The 13,909-nt window shown below is 35.2% G+C and overlaps 1 long non-coding RNA gene across 1 annotated transcript in view; it reads right to left on the bottom strand.

Annotated features, from left to right (window-relative positions):
* LOC145683381 (uncharacterized) overlaps positions 1–13,909 on the bottom strand; it is a 149,726-nt gene that overhangs the window by 82,334 nt on the left and 53,483 nt on the right. The window contains exon 3 of the long non-coding RNA XR_014131068.1: positions 10,784–10,880. This is a non-coding gene — a long non-coding RNA (uncharacterized LOC145683381). The remainder of the gene's footprint in view (positions 1–10,783; positions 10,881–13,909) is intronic.

Here is a 13,909-nt window from a genome sequence, read left to right as displayed (position 1 = left end):
CTCTGCAATGTTACATAGGGTTAAAATGTGTGGTAGTAGCTTTAATTATGTTAAATATATTCCCAGTCAGCTCCTGTGTAATTGATACCGAAACTGGCACTGCAACCGAAATTGAAACTACAAATACGTCTCAAAGTGTGTGTTTGTGTTTGTGACCGAGAGAGATAAAGTTTTATGCACCACGATTATGTCGAATAAGGTAAATAGACCGTTTATCCACTACACGCAAGGTGAGGGCGAACCACCAAGCCACCGCATCTGTTATTTTTAAATCTTTGCTCTGCTATTGCCATAGTTTTTTCCACATCAATACGGGTAAATGTTGTATGTTATTTAGGTCATAGTCTTTTATAATGGTCACAAAACCCCGCCCCCAATTTCATACCCGTTCTTCAATTTTAGTAGTCTGCTGTTGCGTGTACTTGGAATCAGGACTCTACTGTTTCTGTGTTTCTACTAAGTTAGAACTGTAACTTTATTGAGCATACGCTACCAAGGGCCCTGGAACCCTATGTATGTATGTATGTATGTATGTGTGTGTGTGTGTGTGAGGTACAGAGGAATTCGTTAACAACATTTTCGATATAAATGTTTTGTAATTTTTTGGCCTTTCCATGGTAAAAATTGCCAAATGGCTGAACTTCATCTGCACAATTGTTCTATGAATATAGGTTTTACTGATTTAATTCACTGAATGCTCGCTTAGGTATTGCTCTCGTCACAGGAAAAGTGAGATACAGTTATAAAATAAATGAAATAAAATATTTAAGTTTTACGTCCCACGATTATACCGATTACGGTAATGGATACATTGATGCAGAAAAATGAATGAAATCGTGGAATCAAGAAGTGGGGAGAAACGGGAAAAACCCGAGAAAACTCATACACATATTATTTGTCCATAATAAAGTTCATTCGACGCGAGCGGGGATCGAACCAAGGCCCCATGCACCATAGGTAAATTATAAAAGAATAGACGTCTAAACAAATACGAATCACTACTATCAATAAGCGTTATGTAAAATTAGATCTTTAGTTATTTCATTCTAAGTTAAACTTTCAATCAATCTTGTTCTTCATTACTGTTCGAAAACTTAAAGTTGTTGCTGCAAGGAAGTGCAAGGACGTGAAAACGAGATGAATCGTCGTATACATGTTACTTTTTAAAGAGAAAAAGAGCAAAACCTTGATTGCACAAACGTATAATGGTATCAACTGTATGCATCTTTTCAGTAGACTTCAAAATCTATAGCTCCTTCACAACTTGTGTTTCATCTAAGGCTATAGTTGCTGCATTTTTACATTGAGGAAAAAGTGTGGAATTATATAAAAACATCCAAAGTGGAATTAAGAAACTTCAGTGGGTCTCTTTTTGCAGAAGGCCTCTCTCAGCACACTCCCGTTAGTTACGCCGGGTACATAATATAGATTCGCCCTTTTAGGAATATTTTCTAAGGCAGTACGAGGTTTTTGTTTTACTGCAGTGTGAATTGAGTTGTATTTGTTTCTTAAAGGAGACGAAATATCCTATACTCAAACACAAATCATGTCTTTGAAAGCTCTAATGGAAAACGAAACGAATCGTCGTGTACATATTACATTTTTGAAGAGGAAAAGAGCAAAACATTGATTGCACAAAGGTATAATGGTATCAATTGCATGCAAGTTTATAACTTATAAAACGTGTTGGCGTGTTAGATTTGGAGTTAGTAAATGGAATTCTTCTGCTGGTGGTCCTACCATCGAATCTCGTCCATTCTTGTTGCTTTTTTCTTTTAGCTACGCTGATTTCTTGCATTGGAGATCTTCAAGCTTGAACCAAGTCTAATACCAGTTAATGAATAAGAGGCTAGAGAGACGAGAGCAATACCTATTTTCAAACACGAGACGTTATTACATGCTTGTGTGGTGAGGGAGTCTTACAGCTAAAAGGGGCCCACTGATGTTTCGTAATTCCACTTTGGAAGTTTTTATATAATTCCACACTTTTTCCTCAATGTCCAAATTGTAACTACTTTAGCCTTATATGAAAAAGATCTTGTGAAGGAGCTATAGATTTTGAAGTCTACTGAAAAGATTTATCACGTCCTTCCAGCAGCAACTTTAAGTTTTCGAACAGTAATGAAGAACAAGATTGATTGAAAGTTTACCTTAGAATGAAATAACTGAAGATCTAATCTTACATAACGCTTATTGATAGCAGTGATTCGTATTTGTTTAGACGCCTATTCTTTTATAACTTATCTATGGTGCATGGGGTCCTTGGTTCATCCCCGCTCGCGCCAAATGAACTTTATTATGGACAAACAATGTGTGCATGAGTTTTTCCCGTTTCCTGCCACTTCTTGATACCAAGATTTCATTCATTTCTCAGCATCAATGTATCCATTAGCGTAATCTCTATACACGTGGGACGTAAAATTTAAATATTTCATTTCATTTTTTTCTAACTGTATCTCACTTTTCTTGTGACGAGAGCAACATCTAAGTGGGCATTCAGTGAATTAAATCACTAAAACCTATATTCATAGCACAATTGTGCAGATGAAGTTCAGCCATTTGGCAATTTTTACCATGGAAAGCAAAAAATGCAAAAAATATATATCGAAAATGTAGTTAACGAATTCCTCTCCGAAAAAGATCACCTGTACAGTTATTTTTCAAATGGTAAATTATAATTATGCTTACGTTGGTTGAAATTTATCCATAGTTATGGGGACCAGACACTACAACGACCCATACCAAGAGATGAAGACGACATGTAAAAGACGTCAAATACGAACGATATTAGTCTCGAATTCATGTGCAAAGATGAATAGTAACACTGTGGGTGCCGCGTAAATCCAAAATAATCCTTGGTTGGCGTGGAGTTGACAATGGGAGAGTGACAGGCAAAAAGAATCGAGAATATCCTATATTTGTGTCGAATAGATAGTTTTCGGGATCACTGATATAAAAGATGATATTTCAGATGTGGATATGTCTAAGGTTGACCCTATTGGCATGAGGTCATAGGGGGAACCAGTGAAGACTTCAGAACAGTTCTTTAAATACCCTGCGGGTGAAAAGTGATAATGCACAAACACTGATATCAGACTCGGAATTATCGGAGATATAACTTCTGGGGAAACATTACTAACTGCTCACTCTCTCAAATTTTCACTGTTTTCCAGGGGCGTAGACAAGGCTTTTTGAGGGCATGTTTTACTAAAATGTCTATCATCATCTGTAAAATTAGACATACTTTACAGAAAAGTAGCGATTTCGTGGGGCAGGAGCTATGGATTGCCAAGACCTGCAATCTGTGAATGTCCCTGCTGCTCTGAATTGTCATAATCTCCTCTTGAAATGTAAGACGTAAAATGAAATTAAGAAACTTATAACACAGAATATAATATATATAAAAATATGGTATTATAATTAAGAAATGCAGTATTAAGTAATTATAAAACATAATGTTCAAGGACAAGTTTTTTAAAAAAATCACCATTGAATGTAAAATATACTTTTAAGACAATTTTCCATTTTTGCAAGGATACAAATAAGTGAGGAGTGCAATCTGGTAGCCACTATTCAGCTCTCCGAACCAGAAAACTATGAATTTGACACCAATATTTTTCGTATTCTATTAATTTTTATTTGTAACCCCTTTCCTTCCCCGGAATGGTTTCAGTGTCTTAGTCTCCACAGTAGATTGTTGATATGCTAGTTTATACGTATAGTAAATTTGTTTGAAGTTTCTCCAAGAGTCAATGTTGAACTATACGTTTATTTCTGAGTCAAACTCTCTAAGTATATATATACATACATTACAGCAAGAACTGAATTTTGTATTAACGCCTTTCAGTCGTCGTTGTGCAAACATTCATGATGATATGCCGTAGGGAAATGAATTGCATTAACGTTGTAAGATTTAATATCAAGTTTGAAACATCGCAAGTTAAAGAAACGCATGTAATAACAAATATCATATTTGAAAATAATTTCAAATTACACTAGCAGTGACTACATTACTTCAAATTTGAACTTGTGGAATGCTCAGTAAGAGCGTAGCTCAAAGAAAATAATCAATAACAATGGTCTTGATTCGAAGTTCGGACCATACACGTAGGAGTAACTTACATTAACCATTCACCTAACAGACAATGCGTACAGGGTTTGGCACTACTTTATCAGATAGTTCTATCAAATGGCACCTAATTAACACAATAGTAACACATTTTACTCCCCAAAAAGTGTTCTCAACAAGGATACGTTCATTATGCACATTGTAACTAAGTTACAAGAGGTTTATATCCTATCAGAACGACGCATCCACCAAGTCAACTTTTGGAATATCTCATTGAGTTAGCTTTCAACATAGCTAAAGGAAACGTTTGCGAATGAGTACAGAGTTCTCCGTAGCAGAATGGATAAAGTCATGGTTTAATAACTACAAGGTTTGAGGTTCGAAACCCGTCTCGGAATCTGCAGTTTTTTAAGTTCATTATTCCCCAGTTCTCAAGATGTTTCTCCATTCGTAATCATCTGATGCTCTAAAAAGTATTGTCCACCTTAATTCGACAACTCCTAATGTGATCCTCGTAGTTCGAAACCTTTCATTCTTCTGTTTCAAAAAATCACAATTTTCGTTATAATACGAATGATGTCCGATCATTTTTCCCAGCTCTAAATCTGTGTATATAAATCATTCCTCTCTGTTTCCATATTTCAATCTCTTCCTCTCTCTGTCTCTCTCAATGTCGCCCAGAAACACATATGGCTTTAGATCAAACCTTTGGCTCTTGAAACCAAATGTAAGCTCTCTTGCAATGTGCTATCGTAACTCTATAGGTTTTTTTGCTAAAACCAGTGTCATTTTAGATTTTATTCGGAAGGGGGGAGAGAGAATCTCCGCCAAGAAATATTTTTCACTTTTTGAGCTTCGCTTCGCTCAGCTCTTATACTCGGGTTAGCCGTTTGGTTGTCCGCGAACTCCTCCTAGACCGTTTGGCCGATCTCAACCAAACTTAGCACACTGATAGAGTATGTCGTGCTGAGGGAAAACATAGGTCGAAATCAAAAATCCGATGTACCATCGAGGAATAATCACCGAAAAACTCTTCCTGATTACGTAGTTTAAGCTCGCTCAGCTCATTTCATTGCAATCGGGTATATACATTGCATTCCTAGTTTATCAGTGTATTACTATACATTTGATCAATTAATATGTATTTATGAAGCTCAAGGAAGGAGAAATTACATCCTCCTATCCTGCCCAAATGACTCTCTTGGAACATTTGTTTGCAATTACTGAAAAGAAAAGAAATGAAATTTCTGTCAGTAGATATTCTCGAGCTCTGTCCGTGCATTACAGACTTTTGGAAGCACAAAACTTACTGCCCTTATTGGTAATTTCTATAGATTTCTTGGGGAGCATCTTACTAGCTTGCAGTCTTTAAAGAAAGGAAATAATGGAACTGCAGGTATTAATGAAGCTATGGGAAGATTGTGAGACATTTTTTTTAATACGCTCTTAAAAGATATTTCAGAACAAACCAATGAAAAAGACTATTTAAGAGCTATAACATTGTAAACTTGTTTCCTGATTCTTTTTTTTTTACGTCTGAATGGAAAGAGTGTACTACGTCTCACACACTGTTTTAGACAAAGAGTGGTGGAGGAGGAGAGGAGTTGGATTTGGATCGTACTAGAAGTAACTAATCGATTGAGACATGTATTTCTGGATGCTTTGGACTTAGAATTTGTCTTAATTTGGACTTCTTTTTTTACCAATTTCTTAGCCGCGGACTGTACCACTGCTAAACCTTAAACATAAAATTGTTCCATAATGATTGATTCCTAAAATGATGCGTATTGGTTTCTTGATGGGTGGGTAATAAAATGCTTTCAAATTGACCACGAAGGGAATCAAAATCGAAGTCGATGGGAATTATAGGAATAGTCTACAATGACAATATACGCACATAAATATTAATATAATCCACGCCTTCTGGTGGCTGACACAAAGCTTCCGATTATATTTGGTTTCATACTCATAAACGGATGTAAGTATACAGTGTGTTTCAAAGAACACCGACAAAGTTTGGGAGGTGATTGTACAGTTGGATAGTACTTCAAATTATACGACAGGTAGCCAAGCTCCCTCTATAAACATTGCTTCGTGAGTCCCATAGGATTCTGAAACATTTATTTTTGGATAGGGCACATACTAGTTCCTAAGTGAAGTCGTGACCCGACTACGGTAGGATCCATATTTTTTTAGAGCTATGGATCTTTAAATTTCATTTTTCTATGTTTTCGGCAGCCTATAACTGCGAAAGGAAGCACTTGTGCACCCAGGATGGTCAATACTTTTTGTCTCATCTTAGTGTCAGGAATCACGTCCCAAACGTTATCGGTGTTGTTTTGAACAGCGTATATCTATCTATCTATCTATCTATCTATCTATCTATCTATATATATATATATATATATATATATATATATATATATATATATATATATATTAGTTATTAAATCATTTATAAAATTTTAAAATGAAACAGTAAATCATAGCAATATCTTAATGTTACTTATTACAAATTTAATAATTACACAAAAGTCAACAATTAAAATTGTAATCAATAATATATTTGTTTTATCTACAATAATATGAACACCTATATGCCTATTAACGTGTGATGAAGACAGTTACATTATTGAAATTTTTTAATGTTATCTCAAGTATTTAATTCCGTAAGAAATCAGACGTCTTTTAGCTATCTATTTAATGTGTTCATGTTTTGGTACTCTACTAATAATGAACGCTGTACGTGAGCTTGTGGAAAGTGATGCACATCATGAGGACAAGAAACATTTTTGTCACATTAGCGCGTTTATTTTAAGAACATAGAAATTATTATGAGTCGAGGTAGAGTAAATCGTTTACGTTCTATAAGATAGAGATAAGTTTCCAGGACTTAAGCCTTGCAAAAATGCAGCCAGGATTAAGCTTCAGATTATTGCTGATGGTGCTATTGTAGAAAATTTTATCAGTATAACAGGCCGATCTATTTGATTGCATCAAATGTTTCCAATACCAAAAAAAAAAAAAAAAAAAAAGATTTATCTCACTCTCAAGCCCGCCCATGCTTAGGTTGAAAACAGCTTTTAAGATGTCTTTTCAGATGTACCTAAAAGTGTAAACAATTCAGCACATCTATTTTTGCAACAACTGTTGATGTGAATTGATGATAGAATGGATTGGTTGAAAGAATGTGATGCAAGTAATATAAAAGTATATTGTGAAGCTTTACTGCCAAGGAGATCTAAGAAAAAGAACCACTCTCTTCAAATAGGTAACTTGAAAACTCTTCATTATGATTAATAATTTGACTGAAAGAAATGTGCGTGAACATACTATCGGTGATACTTCAACTCCCCTTCCTTTAATTGTGTACATGCGACATTCATGCACAGTTTATTCTCATGATTATGTCTGTGGATGAAGCAGACTTACGTCCATAAGTTATATGACTTAAATAGATTTTGGAAGGAGATAAACAGAGATGAAGCCTTAATATTCGTGGAAAATATTTGGGCTCAATTTCAAGTGCATGTGATGTCTGTCGGTAAATACAAAAAAAGAAAAATCTGAACTTGTGATAAACCAATCTCATCGTGTACCACGTAAGAGTTCATAATCTTCTCAAGAGTCATCAACCAATTTGGCAAATTCCCAAACTCTCAATCAGAGTGACCTCCGGGTGCAACATCTGTGAAAAGTAATCGTAGTTAAAACAAATGGGACTTCATGTTATAAACACAGTTAAAAATTCTTATTCGTAAGCATTTACATGCTACTACATATATTTTGCTAATATTATAACTACAAATTGCGGTTTTGGGTATTGACAAAGGACGTAATCTAAACAGCCTTAAACTGTGAAGGAACAAGTGTTCAGGGATATATAGTTTTCCAGAAAATAATGTTTAATGCATTCGTTGGGGAAAGCAGATACAATTACAGTCAAATTTTGATATATCGTCTTTGACAATTCAGGCTATTTATTGCGAAATCTTTTTTTTTATTATTTCTCCTAGAATATCTTTGAATGAAAACCTCACTTCAGTTTCCTTGAGAGCATTTGATCATTGTTTTTCAGATCATAATTTGTTTAATTTTATTAATTTGAATTTCCTGGTAAGCTACCACTTTTATTTTTATTTGTCTAAATAAAATAACGGGTTTAAATCTGCTTGTGTATATTTCGCAATGATTTAGCACTAACAGTTTCTGGAGATGAATAATTTAAACGTATAAAAATGAAAAACGTAAGAAAATAATGAAAACGTATGAATAATTTAATTACCATTATATGACATTTCACTTCTTCTACCGCAGCTTCGATCTGGCTTCCCTAATATTGAAAAATATTGCCTACACTATGTGATCAAAAGTATCCGGACACCTGGCTAAAAATGACTTACAAGTTCGTTGCGCCCTCCATCGGTGCTGTTGGAACTCAATATGGTGTTGCAAAACCCTTTGCCTTGATGACAGCTTCCACTCTCGCAGGCATACTTTCAATCGGTGCTAGAAGGTTTCTTGGGGAATTGTAGCCCATTCCTCAGGGAGTGCCGAGCTAAGGAGATATATCAATATAGGTTGGCGTTCCAAAACATTCCAAAGGCGTTTTATAGAATTCAAGTCAAGATTCTGTGCAGGCTTGTGCACTACAAGGATGTTATTGTCGTGTAACAACTCCGCCACAGGCCGTGTAGTATGACCAGGTGCTCGATCGTGTTGAAAGATGCTATTGCCGAATTGCTCTTCAATAGTCGGAAGCAAAAAGGTGCTTAACACATCAATATAGGCCTGCGTTGTGAGAATGTCACGCAAAACAACAAGGGATACAAGCCCCCTCCAAGAAATACACGGCCACACCGTAACACACCCACCTCCGAATTTTACTGTTGGCAATACATACGCTGACAGATGACGTTCACCGGGCATTCGCCATACCCACACCCTGTCATCGGATCGCCATACCCATACCGTGACTCGTCCTGGACACAAGGTTTTCCATCTGTTCAATCGTCCGAGGTTTATGCTCCTTCCACCAAGCAAGGCGTCGTTTGGCATTTACCTGCGTGATGTGTGCCTCATGAGCAGCCGCTCGACCATGAAATCCAAGTATTCTCACCTCACGCCTAACTGTCATAATACTTGGAGTGGATCAGGAAGCAGTTTGGAATTCCTGTGTGATGGTGTGGATAGATGGCTGCCTATGACATTTTCGAACCCTCTTCAACCGTCGGCGGTCTCTGACAGACGAATTCAGCCTATAAGCTTCTGTGCTGTATGTGTCCATTCACGTTTCCATTTCACTATCACATGAGACACAGTGGAGCCAGGGATGTTTAGGAGTGTGGAAATTTTGCGTACTGATTTCTGACACAAGTGACACCCAATCACATGACCACTTTCGAAGTCCACGAGTTCCGTGGAGCAACCCATTCTGCTTTCTCACGATGTCTAATGACTACTGAAGTCCCTGATAATGCTTACCTGGCAGTAGGTGGCAGCACAATGCACCTAATATAGAAAGCGTACGTTTTGGGGGGTGTCGGGATACTTTTGATCACATGGTGTATTTGCATTTTCAAACAAAACCAAGAAACTAAATATTATAATTAAACAATCTTTCTCTACTCTTCTGAGTCTACTGCAATATAAGATGTTGCGAAAAATATATTTGAAAGTAAGCAAGAAAGTAAAATTTAAGTTGTGAATCTCACATACAGGAAAATAAATATTTGTTTTAGTATTATTCGCATGCACTACAACTCATTATTATGATGTAGCAATGCTCGTCACCCAAGAGGACAATTCTGACAAAAATAACTATAACTTGTGTATTACGTTGGAGTCCTCTGGGTACCCCAGAGATATTTATTGTAGTATATGTCTTAAATGACCGTGAGTATCTTATCTAATAGTATGATTTCTATTTTCTCCGCACCGTATGTTTAATATATTGAACCAAAAATAGCGTTTCGTGTGCGTTTTCTTGTATGTAAAGCAGCGATTGATTACTAATTGAATCATAAAAGGACTTTAGGGTAATACTTATATACGTAATCAATTGTTCCTTCTTACAAACGAGCAAAATTTGTATTTAATAATATGCTCAAGAATTTACTAACATGTTTTTTTTTTCTGAAATTGATTTCACTATTATTATATCAAAGTAAAATGGGTTTGTAGTAAGAATAAAGTTTTCTTGCATTAAACTATATCGTGTTTACGTTGTCTTTTCTTCCTCAGTTGACAGTTTCAAGATATATATATATATATATATATCTTGAAACTTCATTATAATTTTGAACAACTTTGAATAAGAAATTGGCTAGTCTCAAATTACTAAACCTCCGCCAACAAGCACAAGAAGATGACATATGTTGACATTTTGCGTTGAAGTTGCACCTGTTATCTTTTAGCAATTTAATTAAGTTTCTGCTTTCCATTATAAATGACGATAATGCCAGTAATTTCGAAGTCGACAGTCTGAGTTTGATTGTAATGTGATAAACTTTTGTTCTCATATATACTTCCATAAACTTTCTATGTAGATAGCCAATAATTACTTGCTATTGATTACTGCCGCTAAAGTAATGCCACTGCATCTCGTAGGCTATATTTTTCTCGCTAATACCCAAAGGTTATAATGAGTCTCGTTTGCTAGGTTTACTGTCACATTATATGTAAAAACCATTACAATATATAATACTATCTTACCTATATTTCTCGAGTGTCCGCTACCAATGATGAGAACTGTGTAGATGAGACGGTCCTTTCACGTATTTGTAATCAACAGCTCTCTTTGCGAACAGCACTGGAAATAAAAGCAACCAAATGTTAACCTGATACTGTATTTACAATTGTAAATATTGTTGTTAATAATCATGAAATTGCAAATAAAATAAGACTCTCATTCAACGTCATGATATGGATATTACATGTTCCTTACTATATATAATTTCCCGCATTTTTGACTCTATTGTAGAAGTATATAATAATACTGTACGATATGGAAATTATATACCGATGGGATTTGAAAATAAGTAGATTTGCAATTGGTAGTTTCCGTGTAATCATATATTAATCAATGTGACAATTTATGCAGAGAAGAACTAAGGAAATTTGAAAATAGCCACTGAAGTGTAATACAAATATGATTATTAATTTCGTAATTTCATAACGAACTTGAAAAACAATTTCTTTAATGTATACATTAAACTAGCTTTATTTTAACACGGTTAACTAATCTCACTTCCATTGCATACTAATTCTTATTACTCGAGCTTTGAATCGCAGTTAACTTAAAGAGAAACTTCAAAATATGCTCATTTATAAACATCAGTGTTGTTTTGAGACATGGTCGAACATATTTGAACGTTATAATGATAAGAAGAGAGAAAACATTATATGAAAATTGCCAATATTGATCATCTCAATTGTGCAAATTTTAGACTTGTGATATTTCATTTATGTATCTTATTCTAGCAAGTTTTGTGTTTTAGCGAATGAAAATGCTAAAAGTAATGAATATCTTAGATAGAACATTACAAGTAATTAAATTAATGTTCTCATTAATGTTCTCAAATGAATTCTCCTCCCAACTCTATAGTACAAACTGCGATTCAATGTGATTTAATTCATGTATTGCATAGTAATTGCTTTAAGGTAACTCTTGCTGGCGTAGAAGGGATCGAAACAATCTGAGCAACCTAAATTCTGTCTTAAAATTATGAATATAGAAACTAGCGACAATACTTTAAACTCTTATGTAGAAGAGCATCTTACTCGGCCAGTGTACACACAAACACACACACACACACACACACACACACACACATATATATATATATATATATATATATATATATATATATATATATATATATATAAATCGGGTGCTCTAAAATCGTGCCCACGGACCACAGAGCGAAAATGTCATATCATGATTTGCCCTTCGGTGCCTCCTTCAGCCGCTATGGGGAATGAAAATTTCACAATGTGGCAATGTCACAGATTAATTTGGAGCCATTAACATTACTCTACGAATATAACAAGCAGTTAAATCGATTGCTACACTAATAAATCATGCGAATGTCAATCAATGTCGACTTTTGCTGCCATCTGAAAAGAATCGATATATTTTTTTGATAGATTGGTAAATCTAATTTATGGCACTTTATTTGCGGCGTTGCCACATAGTGCAATATGTACCTCCAGACGAAGGCTCGAAATTTATATAAATGTATATTTTTTGCTTTATTTTAACTTGCAGATTAGTGCTCTGTGGTTCGTGGGCGTCATTTTTAGAACACCCGATATATATACAGGGTGTCTCACCTAACTTTGCGACCTGAAATATTTCCGAAACGACAAAAAATGTGACAAATCTGGTTACGTAGGAATGTACCCATGTCAGGAGCCTATACAATTCTGTAAACAAGTGCCCCCAAAGGTCCCATCATAGGGCCCCAGGGGCAAACTTGAAAATTTCAAATGGAAACACCTTATTTTTAATGCAGATTCTGATTTCGCGATCTAGAATATGCAACTTTTACTTGAAGCACTTTTTTGTTATTCTAATAGATGGCGCTGTAATCGGAAAAAATGAATATCATCATACGTACTTCTCCTAACTTTGCGACCTCAAATAGTTTCAAAATGTCAAAAATGTGACAAATCAAGTTACGTAAGAATGTACCCATGTCAGGGGCCTATAAAATTCTGTAAACATGTGCTCCCAGGGGTGCCATTATATTAGCCCCAAGGGCCAACTTAAAGTTTTAAACGAATAATTCCCTATTTTTATTGCAGCTTCTGATTCTGGGACCAAAAATACGCAAATTTTACGTGAAGTACTTTTCGTTATTCTACTAGATGGCGCTGTAACCACACACGCAAAAAAGAAATATCATCGTACCCAACCTGGGATTGATCATAAGCAAAATATCTGGAGAAATTCAAGTGCAATTATAAAGCACGAAATATGCGTCCAATATTTTAAAAAGGCTTAGCATAAAATAAAATTGCTTTCATTTACATTTCAATGCAACCGTGGTAGACCATTACGATATGGAAAGTAAAGTTTTTGTGGTTTGCAACAAGAAACGTCTTCCCTAGAATTGTAAAGATCAAGTAGACCAATTTGTTTGTTAAATATCATGGGACATGGAGAGATTAAGTAAAATCATTATTTCACACTAGTACGAAAAAGCAAAAATTACAAAGGAGATCTTACAGAACAAATTTAGAGTACAGAATAAAGCGCAAAGAAACTTAATTGATATGCAGGGCTATTGTAAATGATCTTCCGATTTCAAAGATTGATATCTCACGTGTGTTTAGTCACAATATAATGCTTATGTTAAGTGACAGAAAACTCATAATTATCTTTTGTTTATAAATGCATGCGTGTTACGTTCCTTGTCAAAGTTGCTCAAGATGAGTGCTGTTTGTAATTCAACATACATCAGTTTGATAGTCTAATTCTTGGTACACTCTTTTTTACATTCCACAGTCAGGAGATGCACTTGCTTCTTAAATGCATTCTCAAAGTTCAGTTTAATTGTTAGGGATGGATGATTCATATACTCGGGTTTAACATAAGCCTAACTTCGTTGAAAATTCCGTTTCCCATGAAAGTAGAGAATAAAAAAAGCATTGTGCTTTCTTCTTTTCCTGATATCTAGATTTACTATTACCCTAGCTACGGAATGCGTAAGTACACATCACCTTTACTAATCACGTAGTGTCTTCCCGTTTTTCTCTTTTTTCCCCCGGAGAACTTGATTATGGTGCCTCTCTCGACTTGGTTATCTAAAATTGGCAAAAGAACAAAGTGTAACT

The sequence above is a fragment of the Thermobia domestica genome, chromosome 4 (genome assembly GCF_964235325.1).
Source record: "Thermobia domestica chromosome 4, izTheDome1.hap1.1, whole genome shotgun sequence".
Classification (NCBI taxonomy): Eukaryota; Metazoa; Arthropoda; class Insecta; order Zygentoma; family Lepismatidae; genus Thermobia; species Thermobia domestica.
This window is presented reverse-complemented; position numbering and strand designations above follow the sequence as displayed.